Consider the following 15,128-nt stretch of genomic DNA (forward strand, 5'->3'; position numbering starts at 1 on the left):
CAAGTGCTGGGATTAAAGGCGTGCACCACTATGCCTGGCTTCATCAACAATTCTTTTTTTTTTAAAGATTTATTTATTTTATTTTATTATATTTGAGTACACTGTAGCTGTCTTCAGACACTCCAGAAGAGGGCATCAGATCTTGTTCCGGATGGTTGTGAGCCACCATGTGGCTGCTGGGATTTGAACTCAGGACTTTCGGAAGAGGAGTCAGTGCTCTTAACCATGGAGCCATCTCACCAGCCACAAATAAATAAATCTTTTTTGTTTGTTTGTTTTGTTTTGTTTTTGAGACAGGGTTTCTCTGTGTAGTTTTGGCTGTCCTGGAACTCACTCTGTAGACCAGGCTGGCCTCGAACTCAGAAATCCGCCTGCCTCTGCCTCCCAAGTGCTATGATTAAAGGCGTGCACCACCACGCCCGGCAACAATTCTTAATAAATCATATCAGGAAGCTGAGGGGAAAAAACGAGTATAAGAAATCAGTGAGAGTCATGTCAGCCAGTGCTGCACTGTTCTTGTTCCCTGACCATAAAAGGCCCCTAGCTTAACTAACAAGAACACACCTTCCTGAACTTCAAATTCTTCCCTAAGATTTTCTACATCAGAACCAGTGGTGAAAACATCTTAACACAGCTTCACTAACAATTTTATTTTTCCAAATGTTTTCTAAGGGTGGTTGTCACTGTTGCCAATCTATGTCTCTAAGTTCTTCTCTAGGGTGGTGATTGAATCATTAATCCGCTCCAGCAGCAATGCCTGAAAGAGATCAAACATCAGTATTGTGAGTGCAGGAGATACTGCCCAGTGAGGGACTTGAAGCCCCCTTAAAGTTTTCATATAATTCTTAAATTAAGAGGGATGTGAGGACAGCAAGCAGAGCAGAACTCCATAACAGCACGAAGTCCTCAGGACACCGTCCTCTGGGCCATGCCTCATGTAGGACCCCATGTGGCTGTGGTATCCTGTGGGCTTCATTCCATGAGTTCTAAAGCCATTTGTTGTTTGTACTGCATGGCCCTTGTCAGTGTTGAATTGTGTGTGTGTGTGTGTGTGTGTGTGTGTGTGTGTGTGTAAACCAGAGGACAATGTCTTCTTCAATTTCTCTCTATCATATGTTTTTAGATAGAGTCTTGCACTGAACCTGAAGTTTACAGATTCATTGAGGTTGGTTGGATGGCAAGTTCCATGGACCCACCAGTTTCTTTCTTCCTAACACTGAGATCATAGGCGCACACTGCTGTGCTTTTATGTGGCTGCCAGGGGTTCGAACTCAGGTCCTCATGTTTGCATGTCCAGTATTTTCCCACTGGAACCAAATCTCCAACCCCAGAACCAATTGTGCTGGTTGTAAGTCCAATCCTTTAAAGCAGCATTTCTCAACCTGCTGGCTGTGACCCTTGTGGGAGTCAAATGACCCTTCACGGGAGTTGACTAAGATCATCAGAAAACATGGATATTTACATTAAGACTCATAACAGCAGCAAAATTATATTATACCACAACCTAAGGAACTGTATTGAAGGGTCTCAGCATTAGGAAGGCTGAGAATCACTGCTTTTAAAGCTAAACCATCTCTCTGGCCTCAAAACTGAGTTTTCTAAGAAAAATCATCAGCCATACTTAGGTTTCCATTTACTGGAGAGGATACATTTAAAACAGGAATCTACAACTTGGTAAGAGACTCTAGTTTGACTTGACAGGGACAGAAGGGCAAGGAGCAGAGTGGTCATGATAAAACTATTTTGGTGCAGACTCTCAGTGATGGGGAAGGTGTCTTGCTTCAAGGTCACTGAAGAGGGACCGCCACCATGAACTGAGAGCCAGGGACAGCAGAGAACATCCATAGGCCTCTACCAGGTGTACATTCTCAGGAAAGAACAGATCAATTGGGTTAGATGTTCCATCATCATGCTATACATGTGAGAAAACAACTCAAAGGCAGAATCTGCCTTTTCTGCTGCTAATGGGATACTCAGATGAGTTCCAGATTCTAGTACGTCACTGCAGGGAAGTCAAGGCAGCAGGAACTTGAAGCAATTGGTTGCATCACATCCATAATCAAGAGCAGAGAGCAAGGAACTAATGCTGCATGCTTGCGCTCAGTTCACTTCCTCTACTCCTATGTAATCCAGGACTCCCTGCCCAGGGAACAGTGACACCCACAGTGGCACTTTCTCTTATCTCAAGTAAGGTAATCAAAGTCATTCCTGCTGTAGATAATTCCTCATTGAGACTTCCAACAAAACTGATCACCACAGGCAATAAAGATTTGTTTTGGCTCATGATTTCAGAAGTATCAGTCCATGATCAAGTGGCTCTTTGATTTCTTGGCAATGGACATGCAGCACATCATGGCAGAGGGCATGGCAGAGCAGAGCTGATCACCTTGTGGCATCCAGAAAGTAGAGAGGTAATAGGAAGGACCAGGGCTAAGATATGACTTCAATGGCATACCTCTAGCCACTCATCTCCTCCAAGAATATTCTTCCCCAGTGTCCTCACCTCTCAACTGTCTATTCAAATTCAAATTCACCAATGGATCAATCAATTCATTAGACCCAAGATCTCATAAGCTGTGTCTTAAAGCTCCCTCATAGACACAGAAACAAATTTCACTGATCTTCTAGAAATTTCTTAATTCAAAGGATTTAACAATAACCTCAAACTCACAGCAATCCTCTTCTACAAGTACCAGTGTTCATCATAAAGCCAACTATGATTCCATGTGTGCCTGATAAATGTCAGTTGACACAATATCTACCCAATAAAGAGCTTAATTGGTCAGTTCTTAGTATTGTGAATTTTGAGAGAAAAACCCTCAAAGTGATTCCTTTTTAATGACAAGATACTTAACAACAACAAAATAACAATTCAGGATCCTTAGTTGGAACCAACCATATGGATGGACACACACACACACACACACACACACACCTCTCTCTGTCTCTCTGTCTCTGTCTCTGTCTCTCTGTCTCTCTGTCTCTGTCTCTCTCTGTCTCTCTCTGTCTGTCTCTGTCTGTCTGTCTGTCTGTCTCTCTCTCTCTCTCTCTCTGTCTGTCTCTCTCTCTCATGTTCTGTGTTTTGTGGAGTGATACCAGAACACAACGACAATACCTATGATGATGGCAAAATAAATTACAGGTCTTTTTGGAAGGATGTGGTAGAGTTACCATGTTTCTAGTATGAAAATACACAGAGAAATATATATGAAATAACACCAAAAGAAGAAAGTGGGATGCTACCGATTGCATTGACCATCATGAGTAATAGAAGTCATATAATCCTTGTCAGACATCCCACCAAATACACACACACACACACACACCAGTCCATAGAAACTAACTTGTTCCAATGAGATAGCTGTGGGAACATCTCTTGCATTCATCCCTGGTGATCAGGTTGGCTCCCAGCTTTGTTCTTGAATTTAGTCTTTGTCATAATTTCTCTCACTCTGATTCTGTACATGGTGTTACCTGGCTACCTCTGGCCTATGATATTTCTGTCCAGAGGATATCTAGCACCCATATATGCTCCAGAAGACATCAAGGGAGGATGAGGCCTGATGGCAGGGTACTTCCAAATCAACAGGACCTCCTCAAGGGTGAGCATAGACCACCACATGGAGGACTGGGCTCGTGCCAGGACTTGGTGTGGTATGTAGGACAGAGAATCTGATTCTATATGCCCACGGAGTCCTGGGTACCTGGATTTCTACTTCCTTGCCATATCGCTGTTTCGCAAGGCAGAGTCAGCTGTAGCTCACATCTGAGTAACCGACATTTTCATCCAGGCCTGGCAACAACGTGAGTGTGAAATCTGAGTCACTTGTTTTATTCCACTTCCTAGCAGAGAGAGACAGTGCCTCATCCCTTGTGAATGGAGTCACTCAGGAAGACTCTCTTCCACAGTATTACTCAGGCAGAGGTCAGGACTGCTCCTAATTAAGTGAAAGCTGACTCGGGAGGCTGGGACCTCACATAGCTAGCCAGCTGAAGCAAAGTGGCTCATTCCCGGCCATCTCATGGGGTTAGCTTCTTACTCAGGTTTCTAGCACCTATATCTGTCCCTTTTGCCAACAATCACAATGATATACAGTATTTTTGCTGAGGTGTGTTCTTTCTCTGGGGTTTTGTTAGGACTTCATTATAAGATTCATGTAGGAGATTTTGTATGGGACTTTTCCTGCACAAAATCTTGGTCAGCATCTCTGTTATCCACTAGTGTTTTTGGTACAGAGCTGAAAATTCATTTGTTGGGTTGCAGTAAAGTAAGCCAGAAGTGAAAAGAGAGGCCATTTGTGTAATTCACAGGATCTGTTTCACATTGGCTTCCCATCACATGAGGATCAAGGTTGTGTCTTGTTAGCATATCCCTAGAGCCCAGCACAATGTGGGCATCTAACAAATGTCTAAGTGTTTGTAAAATGAGTCCATTTTTAAAATGCCCCCACCAATGGCTCCATACCACTTCTGATCATCTACTGAACTATAAAGGAACATCTCCGGTGGCTTTTCTTTGGGTACACAAGAGGGCTGATGACTTAGGGAATGATAGGTTGATCAGCTGGAGCTTTTAGGATATCCCTTCTAGAAGGATACAGTTCTGTCCTAATGAGGTGATGCTGTTGGTTGACAACATAGCTGAGAACCATATCCAGGAAGTAATCTGGGCTATGAGATACCCACCTCATTTACTAGGGAAGAGGCCGACTTGATTTCTGTAATTGCAGGAGTCACAACACCTTTAGGCATATCACATGCTGATCTTCAACAAAGACAATAAAGCTGCACTCAAAGAAATACATAATCCAGTTCCTGTTGACCCTTTGGGAACTTCTATTGTAAGGAGAGATTGAGCTTTAGTCATATAGGAACGTGTAGGAACAAGTACCAAGTGTTTGTTGTTATAACAACCTTTAATTTTTTCCCCTTTATGCTAAGATAAAACACATTAGACTGGAAGGGAAACTCTATAGCTTTTGTGGTAGAACTGGAAGAAAATGGTTGTTCGAATCAGAAAGCAGGGTTGAAGAGTAGCTTAACTGCTTACTAGGAAGAGAACTTGGAGACATAATGGAACGTTTTGGCTTTGGCTTCCTCATCTGTGATAAGGGAGTATAACAGTCATGGTTTGCTTTGATGGGGTGGCTTTGGCAGAAGCTTTGGTTTGCCCCTTTCGAAAGGGTTCTAAAACATAACCTATCCTCGAAATGTCTGCCTTTCCCCACTTTGGAAGTTTTCACGCAATGTATGCGTAAGCATCCCACCCATTCGTAAGGACCACTCCATGGCTGGTTCAGCATGCTTTCTGTGCTTCTCTAAGAGATTGCTCAGGACTGGGTGATTTATAAAGAACATGCATTTATTTCTCATAGTTCTAGAGCCTTGGACAATATCAAGGATCTGGCAGTTGGAAAGGGCTTTCTTGGGGAAGGGTGAAAGGGAAGGGGGAGAAGTTGGAGAGAGAGTAGGAAGAAGGAGGAATAAAGAGGGGTCAGATGCCCCTTCTCACAGAGAACACTCTTTTATGATAATGAGTCTACTCTAGTGATAATTCTATCCATTTGCTCCACCTATGGGATCTAACCACCTACCAGTGGATTCCACTTCCTACCATCATGACACTGGGGACTAAGTTTAATGCTTGATGGGAGTGGGGACAATAAGCCGAACAGTACCCTGCTTAGGATATTAGGGGTCAGGATGACTAAAATCTGGTGATCCCTATTATACACAGAACTTGATCACTAAGGGGAAAATCATTGTCACCAAAAACCTCCAATAAAAACAAAAACAAAACAAAACAAAAACAAACAAACAAAAAAAACCCTGCAGCTGAAATCTCATCTTCTGTAGTGGTGTCAGAATTTGTAACAGGTGAGATGTTTCGCTTCATAAAGGGCTCTGTGGGAGTAGTCTTGGTCTTAAAAGAAAGAGAAAACCCAAATCAAAATGAAATAAACCAAGCCAAACCAAACCAAACCAAACCAAACCAACTTTTCCTTAGCAAACTAAGTTAGGGAAATTGTGGCCCTCTTAAAGGGCTATTTAGAAGAGAGAAGGCAGATGGCTTAGACCCGAGAAAGGGCAGAAAGACCTCAGGAGGCAGCTGTCTGAGTCCCAAGGAGTTAAGACAGATAAGAAATCCCCATAATGGAGAAAAAGACATCAAGACTCTTCGGAGTCTTTGGTAACTGATTTTGGTTTTGTGTAAGTTCTTCACTTCAGAAAGAAACGGGAAAAGTATTATTTTAATGCAAAGCCAGAAATAGTTGAAATGTGAGAAGACAAATAAATAAATAGCAAGCAAAGTGTTCCTAAGTAGCAATATTTCTTATGTTTAGTTTTCAACCTTGTGTCTAGGGGCAACCTTAGGTTTAGACTTTGGTATAGACCCAGTATAGTGTAGACATACTTCCTCAGGGTGAAGACTCAGGCTTCCCCTTAATTTTGAAAAGGTCTCAGACTGTCTCCTTTCTGAATTCTCCCTATTCTTTCTACTTTGTGCTTCTTGAATGCCCAGTTGGACAACATGGAACTTTCTCCGAGATCTGTGTTTCTGGGACTCACAGACATGATGCTCCAATCTCCCCGTTCTCTTGTGCATTACAAGGAGTTAACTTTGTGTAGTCCCACAGAAGCCTTATGCCCACCTTCTTTGAGATGCCCCTCAGACTCTTAGAGACTTTCTTGTTTATGTAGTGACACAAATGCTCCGTTCCCTTCCTTTTTTACTGTGACACCCTTCTTATTAACCATTCATCTATCTCAGTGGTCTGATCCAAACTTCTCTCGACTTTCTGGTGCACTTCGTATTTGGCAGGTTAGCTATAATAGATACATATTAGATGAGACTTCTCCCTAATTTCTCCATAATTTCTAGGGTATGGGACCCGAAGGATAATGATTCCACTGGAAAAAAATTAATGCTGGGAATGAAGACAGACTACCTGTGGGATCTCCAGGGTCAGAGGAAAGGCCTGTATCAGTACTTGAGAGGGCTTAGGGGAGGAGAGGGTTCATAGTTTTGGAAAGTTTAGGGCATCTGGTCAGGGACACACGTTATCACAGAGCTCATGGTGATGCAGGCAAGGTAGGCCAAGTCTTTCTGTGCTAGCAAACACAAGTAGAGAAAGCTAGGCTGCAACCAGGAGACTACCCAAAGGTCTACCCCAGTGACCTACTTCCTGTAACAGGCCCACTTCCTAAAGGCTCCACAGCTGTCAAAAAGCTCCAGAAACTGGACCCTGAGCATTTAAAACACGAGCCTGTGAGGGACACATTAGAGTCAAAGGTATGGTTATACTTTTATTCTAAAAGTTCTATTTGTCCTCTGCCTATCCTTTCCACAGTCTGTAGTCTTTACTTATTTTAAGCATACTTTTATTTTAGTTTCATAAATTGTTATATTTCCTTCATACCATAAAAATGCTGCTTCTTCATTTTCCTATGTCTGTCATCTCCTTTAAGGCAGATTGCTTCCTCAAGCTAGCATTGACAAAAGCGACCAACCTAGCCTTCTAATGCTAAGCAGGGGAGAGGACGCCTCCTAGGGAGCAGACTCTTGAAACCTCCCCATCACAGTATCAGCCACTCCACAACACTCTTCCCCACCCCCACTCCTCAACCACCCACACCCCACCCCACCCCACCCCAACAGACAGGGAGCAAACCACATCTGACTAACCCATACTCAGGCATTACACAGGATGCCTACTTAAGCCTCAGCTAGAAGAACAGACATATTTAGTTAGTTAGTTGCCCCATATATTTGATGAAACATGCTTACACTAACATTTTGCTGTTCGTCTGTATCCAAATCAACAAAGGCATTCATTCTGGTTCTGTTGCTTGGCTGGTTGTTTTGCTCAATCTTGCAACCCTGTCCATATGGATTCTTTTAGATTTGGGGGTTCATCAGCCAATCCCACCCCAAGCAGAACTCCCCCCTGAGTCTGTTAGAAACACATTCTCCTAACATGTTCCTCTACCTTTTGCCTTTTTTTCTCAAACCTGCTCTTGTCAGGTCCGCCCTGAGCTCTGTATATTTTTTAGATTTTGTGAATACAGATTGATTATGAGACCAGAGGAAGCTACTCCCTTTTCATTCCTTACTAGACAACAGTTGTCATGTCAAGTAGTGCTGGTTCCTTCCTACAATTCACACATCAGTGTATGACATGTGACATGTGCCTGTGAAGAGAAACAGAGCTAGCAGTAGAGAAGTAGAGGTATATCTGAGGATTTATCTGCAAAGTGAAAGACCTCCGTGGGGATACCCCCACCCGAGTCTCGAGATAGCACACACCCAAAGAATCATGAGAGACCGTCTTGATGCAAACACAGGAGGTAGTTTAATGATGGAGCTCCAGGCCGACATGTATCTCACACAGGAGACAGGGGTGTCAACCATGAGGCTCAAAAGTTAGGGGTTTATATAGGAAAAGAGGGGGGGTAGGGGAAGAATTGGCACAGCTTCACACAATTGGACAGTTTAAACATCAGCAAACTGTACGTGAAAATCGAGGTAACAGCAGAGCATTAACATTTAACCCATGTCAGAAGGGCAGGAGATAGGGAGGTGCCAGGCCAGTCCAGACATTCTTGTATGTCTTCCCTATCTTTATGGCTAGTTGGTTCCTGGGATGACTTTACAGCCTTTGTTCTTTGCTCTAGGCCCAAAAAGCCCTCCTAACTAGCAAGCCGCGTGAGTCATGGACCTTGAATTTTAATTTTCTTTCAAAAGCTCCATTTAAAATATGCTCCATGCTCCTGAGTTATTTATTTCACAGGTATACATATATAGATATCACCAGTGTGCAACTCAGAACAAGTTTTCAAATAAATCTTGAATTTTTAACACAGTTAAGTTGAAAAAAATTTCCCTTCTTATGTTTCCCCAAATCCTTAAAGATCACATTTTCTCCCCAGATCCTAGAATTTCTCTCATTACATTGAGAGAGAGAGAGAGAGAGAGAGAGAGAGAGAGAGAGAGAGAGAGAGAGAGAATATGCACAAACATATATTAGAGATCTAATATAAAATTTATGTTGTGACTTTTGTGTTCTATTCCTCTCATGTTTGAACACTATTTTCAGACCTAGGAAAATCTAGTCTAGAGTTCTCACGTGCCAAGTGAAGCCTAAGGGGACTGCTTTTACTTCATCAGGAAAACCTTAATTTTAAAAGCAAATTAACTTTACATTTTCTATAGCATCAAACTAAAGTGCCTTCTAAATATATAAATATGATACCCAAGAACAAAAGCTACTCTCAGCCTCAATCAGAGAAGCCTCTGTTAACAGACACATATCTGCCAAAGTTGCTGAAAATATGCGACAGCTGAGCCCCCACCCCTAAACAAGACACTTCACAGTACCCCCACCTAAGGCTCAGCAAGCACTGCAGCAGAACGTTAAGAGCCAGAAGGCAGAGAGAGGGGCTGCAGAGTGTCACTTTCTAGGCCCAGCACAACCCTTGCAAATCACAGGCTCACAGCAGTTGTGGTTACTTGCACTGGGCATACAGAAGACTGGGCCTGATCACAATCATTTGTGAATGGCATAAGGCTCACAGGGCTTCCCCCTTACTGAATATCTGTTATTGACTATTGATAGATTCCTGCAGAGAGAGAATCACTATCTTTAGTCGTACACCCACTGTTGAGGCCACCAGGTTTCAATGGATAGCTCCAAACCCGTGACCATACATGGTGTCTAGTTATTAAAAACAAAATGAAATAAATACACATATATGCATATATACACATATACATACAAGTATGGATATAATATATAGGTATGTATATGTGTACATTCATATATATATAATATGTATGAACACACACACACACACATATACATACGCAGGGAAGAAGGGTGACAGTAGACAGCAATGGAGTGAATTGAGTAAGAGATGAGAGTAACCAGAATATATGGTATACATTTGTGGATTGTCAATGAACAAATTAAATAAATAAAAAATATTTTTCTGTCCATTTATATGTCAGCTGGTTTTCTGGTTTGAATAATGATCTATCTTTTATATGGCTATATCTTAAGTCTCCGATTTACTGCGAGCTTCTCAGTGTCCAAAGCTCCTGTGTTCACCTTTACACTTCTAGTCCCACCGATGGCACCCAACAACAACAGGGATCATTAAATGAAAACAGTGATAACTGGCATTGATACACAACACAAAGAACCAGCCTCAGGGTAGCCTGTGGTCCACCCAATCTTGCCTCTATTTCTGTCAAACAAAATTCCTCGCAAGTTCCTCTTAGCTTTAGGCTTGTTTTTATTCTAATGAGACAAGAAACAGAACCAAGAGTTTGATGTGACCATAAAGTGTTCCTACGTTACTTCCAAAGCACCTCCTCCAACCTCACAGGGAAGTTTGTTTCTGATTAAGCAATAGGAAAATTCCGAACAAACAAGACTTGTTTGAAGCAATTTATATTCAGGGACCCAAAGGATTCTGATGGACTGAACCCTGTATAATGATGATTTGAAAACAGCTACGTGATACAATTGACAGGTGAGACTTTCACCCCACAGCAACTCAGTTTTTGGAAGACAAGCATTTTCAAATAAAAATGCATCCAGAAAATTTTGTCTTGAATTATCTAGTAGGAGTCTATGTTTCTATTGTCAGGCCTTCCATTCCTAGCAGGCTATTAGGAATCGGGTTGTTGGATGTCTTGCCTTTGTAATGGAGACCAGAGTTTTATGCCAGCCCTGGGTGTATAAAACATATTCTAAGCTTGGAAACCAGGGTTGGTCCATGTGATGCTTAGAATATGCTCAGCCCAGGGAGTGTCACTATTATTAGGATGTGTGGCCTTGTTGGAGGAAGTGTGTCACCGTGGGAGTGGCTTTGAGATCTTCTTCCTAGATGCCTAGAGAACAGTCATTTCCTGGCTTCTTTTGGATGATGATATAGAACTCTCAGCTCCTTCTCCAGCACTATGCCTGCCTGGATGCTGCCACGAGCCTACCTGGATGATAATGGACTGAACCTCTGAACCTGTAAGCCAGCACCAATTAAAATGTTGTCCCTTATAAGACTTGCCTTGGTCATAGTATCTGTTAACTAAGACAGGTTGTTTTCCATACAGCAACGTAGAGGCTAATCTATTGTGTGCCCCTTGGTGGGAACAACTTTCTGCTGTAGAGTTTGTGTATGTGTTATGTATATGTGTATCTCATTTCTAATCTTTCCTATAAGCTGAGGAGGATGTTGCCTCCAGCAAGAGGAAAAATTCCCAAATAGTTCTGTTGTTGCCTAAACCCTTCATATCCAGTAGGGCACAGAAAGACTTCTATTAAAAAAACAAAAACAAAAAACAAAAACAAAAAAACAAAGACAAAAAACCAAAAAACTGAACATAAATTGTATTTAAATTTCTCAAAAGTAAGAATGATGTCCACATATTCTGACACTTCAGGGGGGTAGGTTCCTTGAATTTAAGCACAGCCATGTATTCTCATACCTTGGAGTCAGGGCCCCAAGCTGAGCAGAAATTTGTACTTGTCAGCTCTGTGTTTCATGCTGAGTTATCTATCTCATGACTTTTAGTTTGTCCCTCTATAAATGATGGTTCTATCTGTCCTAATTATATTGACATGGGGGAAGTAATGAATGTGAGTAATGAGATCTAGTTCTTATCACGCTCTACTCAGTAAGTTTGACGAAGTTTATGCTATTTTCACAAATTGGGGCCTCTTTTTGAAGTCCATTTAGCTTTTTGGAACTAGAAGAGGTTCAGGGAAAATCCATAGTCAAAGAGAACCGCCAACACATCTTTTGTCCCCATAAATACTCATATTTCTGCTGAGACCTTGTTGTCCGTCAAATCATGAACACTATGCACAGTCTCCCATAGACACAGCTATTTTCTTTTCCATTTATTTAACTGAGCAAAATTCTTCTAGAAAAAAAAAATACTAAGAAAAGGGAATAATATAAAACTAGACCAAAATAAACTAAATACCCATTTTCTCTTTTCCAAGTATTTTGGCACCATGAGACTAGTTTCATACCAGTTAAAATGAATGTTTTCAGAGGTATGAGTAAAATTCCCATTGTCACACTGGGTTAAATGTCTTCATCTCAGTGTGGCATAGATACATCACACACTGTGACATTGGAGTGAGCAGTTGGTATTCTCCCAAGATTAATCTTCATGTTAAAAGAGGCTGGAGAGTTATTATAAACCCCTTTTAAAAATCTGAATAGGTTCTAGGCACCATGTTCCCTGGGGTGATTAGAAACCCGGTGAGTCAGGGAGCAGAGTGTGGGTCCTTGTAAGACAACAGGAGTTAAATGCACCCACCAACAAATACCACGAACAACAACTAAAATGCACGCTTTAAAAACTACCCCGAAGGTTTACACAAATGTATAACGGAGTTTATGTAAGATGACCCTGTTGTCCATTCTGTTCTGTTCTGTTCTGTTTGGGGAGCAGCCATTCCAGATGAAGATAGTAACAGAGAGCTCCCTACCCTGCAGCAGTGAGTCATGTTGTCACTTTGACTATCGTGGATTCATCTGTCTGCCATTTCACATATATCTATCTCCTAGAAAATTCCTTATCAGGGTATAATCAAGACTAAATAGGACATATTTTCTCTTTGGATCCATTCCCAGTGGATGCTTCACTTTGTACTGATGATGATGATGATGATGATAAATCAGTGGCTTTGTTGTCTGACCTATGGAAATGTCAGGATTTATCATTAGAAACTGCCAAGGACCAGCCTCAGCTTGGAGAAGGTTCCTGAGAGAAGGTGTGTTCGACAGTACTGAAATAAATGACTCTGAAGTCACTTCCTGGGTCCAAGCTGATGGCCTATGCTCTGCTCGAGTCAGCTTTCCAGACCGCTCTTTCTCTGAGTTCTGCTCAAAACCGTTTTCTCTTGCTAGTCTAAAAACTCTCTGGATAGCTCATCTCTTTCTTGCAGATCAAAACCCCAATTTTTTATTTACATATCAATTCAGTCATTACCCCAGGTTCCCTTTTGATTATCCCATAAATCCCTTTTGAGCATCCCATGGCCCCAGCCCCTTGATTCTTAAAAAAGAGACAGCAGGCACAAGTACAGTCAATAAGATAGCTGGGTGGAACCTGGTCCTGAAATTACCATTCCTACCATGCCTGAGCCTGGGCCTAAGCTCTTTTTGTCCCAGGCTGGGCTGATCTTGAACTCAGCAATCTACCTGCCTTTGTAAGTATAAACAAACACTTAGCTGAACAGGGATCTTGCCCTGCAATCACCACTCCCCAAATCTCTTTATCTCCTTCCTAAGCATCTTTCTGACAAGCCGGCTCATAGTGCAGCTGACTTTGTTCTTTTAGATCTGTGAAGCTCTTTATACAATTCATATCGCATCCTTAAATTTTGCATATGGTTGAGAAACTATATATTTTCAAACTCATGTTTTCAGCATTCATTCACACAGTTTTAAGGGCTGTCTTGAAGGTCACAGTGTTCTACCATTTTGCTGAGACACACCCTCGCCTCCCAGACTCAGGCTGTCTCTGATTATCATGGAGTTATTAACCTTGGCAGAGAGGACATTCCTCGAAGGAGGAATGTGAAAATATGTACACTATTATACAAACAAGACTATGCCCACAACAACCACCAACACTCGTGAAGGCCCATACCCTGCTGGCTCTGTTCCAGGGACAGAAAACCATGTCATACTGTCACTCACACAGGCAAGCCAGACTCAGCAAGAAAGCAATAAAAAAAAGTATGATAAGTAGAGTCATTTATAATTGATATGCAGTGAACATGCATATCAATAGGTGATAGCTCTGGGTGACTTGTAAATGTTAGGAGTAAGTTATATTAATATATAATTTTATATAAAATAATATATCAAGTTTCATGAAGTGAGTTTATATGATTTATCCCTTTCCTTACACATATCTACTTAGGATTTTCTTTTCTGCAGAGGAGTCATACATTTTACATAGAAGCCCCTGCCCTGGTGGAAGCCAGCAAATTTTTACCTGTGATAGTGGGTAGACAAATTTAACTCTGGAATGTAGTATTTGAAAGCCCTCTGCTGGCATGGAGCTAGATCTTGTCCTGCAAACAGCTAGCTCCTTGGGGGTTTTATCTTTTGATATTTTGAATCTTTTCATAATGGATTTCGGATGCGAGCAGAAGAAAAGAGATAATGCTGACCTTTTACTAATTTTGCATAGTTGCAATTCAAGACTTGATACTTAAAAAAAAAAAAAAAACCACAGCATCAATTTTCAGCCAATCTGAATTTGAGAGAACCCAAATTAATAAAATTGGAGGCGAAAAAGGTTATAATTGATTCTAATGGGATCTGAGGGTTTAGCAAATATTTTGAATATTCATAGTCTAAGCAAACTGGGACTTTTAGTAGAAATGGATAAACTCCTAGACACATACAACCTACCAAATTAAATCAAGAAGATGCAAACAAGTAAATAGATCCAAAACAACCAACACGATTGAAACAGTAATGAAGTCTAATAGCAAAAACTAGTTCAGGACTTAATGAATTTACTGTTGTGTCCTACCAGACCTTCCCTCAAAGAAGACCCAATGCTAACACCCCTCAAAGTGTTCCATAAAAAAGAAACCTATTCATAGCACCACCTGATACAAAACCAGGTAAGAATTTAACTATTAAAAAAAATAGGAATAAAGTCAAATTATCTTAATTTTCAGATGACAGGAGCCTACAGTTGAAATGACCTAAATATTCCACCAGAAAACTTTTTGTTCTGATAAAGCTCTTCAAGAAAATAGCAGGATACAAAGTCAACACAAAAGGAAATCAGTAACTTCGTTATATATTAATAATGAAAATGTTGAGGAAGAAATTATTAAAAGATAATCCCATCCGAAATATCACTACAAACAAACAGTCCAGGAACAAATCTAACCAAGAAGGTAAAAGACTTTTACAGTGATAACTTTAAAACGCGGAAGAAAGACATTGAAGAAGACACTAGAAAGTACTAGAAGATGGGAAGATTTCCCATGCTCATGGGTTGGCAGAATTAACACCATGAAGCCAGCAATCTTACTAAAATTCCAATGATATTTTTTACAGAACTAGGAAAAAAAATCCTC

At 41.1% G+C, this 15,128-nt stretch overlaps 1 long non-coding RNA gene across 1 annotated transcript in view; it reads left to right on the forward strand.

The window, feature by feature from the left end:
* LOC147000142 (uncharacterized) overlaps window positions 1-15,128 on the forward strand; it is a 91,564-nt gene that overhangs the window by 59,654 nt on the left and 16,782 nt on the right. The gene's annotated exons all lie outside the window — the stretch shown is intronic.

This window comes from Mus caroli, unplaced genomic scaffold, assembly GCF_978045245.1.
Source record: "Mus caroli unplaced genomic scaffold, Mus_caroli_1 scaffold_20, whole genome shotgun sequence".
Taxonomy (NCBI): domain Eukaryota; kingdom Metazoa; phylum Chordata; class Mammalia; order Rodentia; family Muridae; genus Mus; species Mus caroli.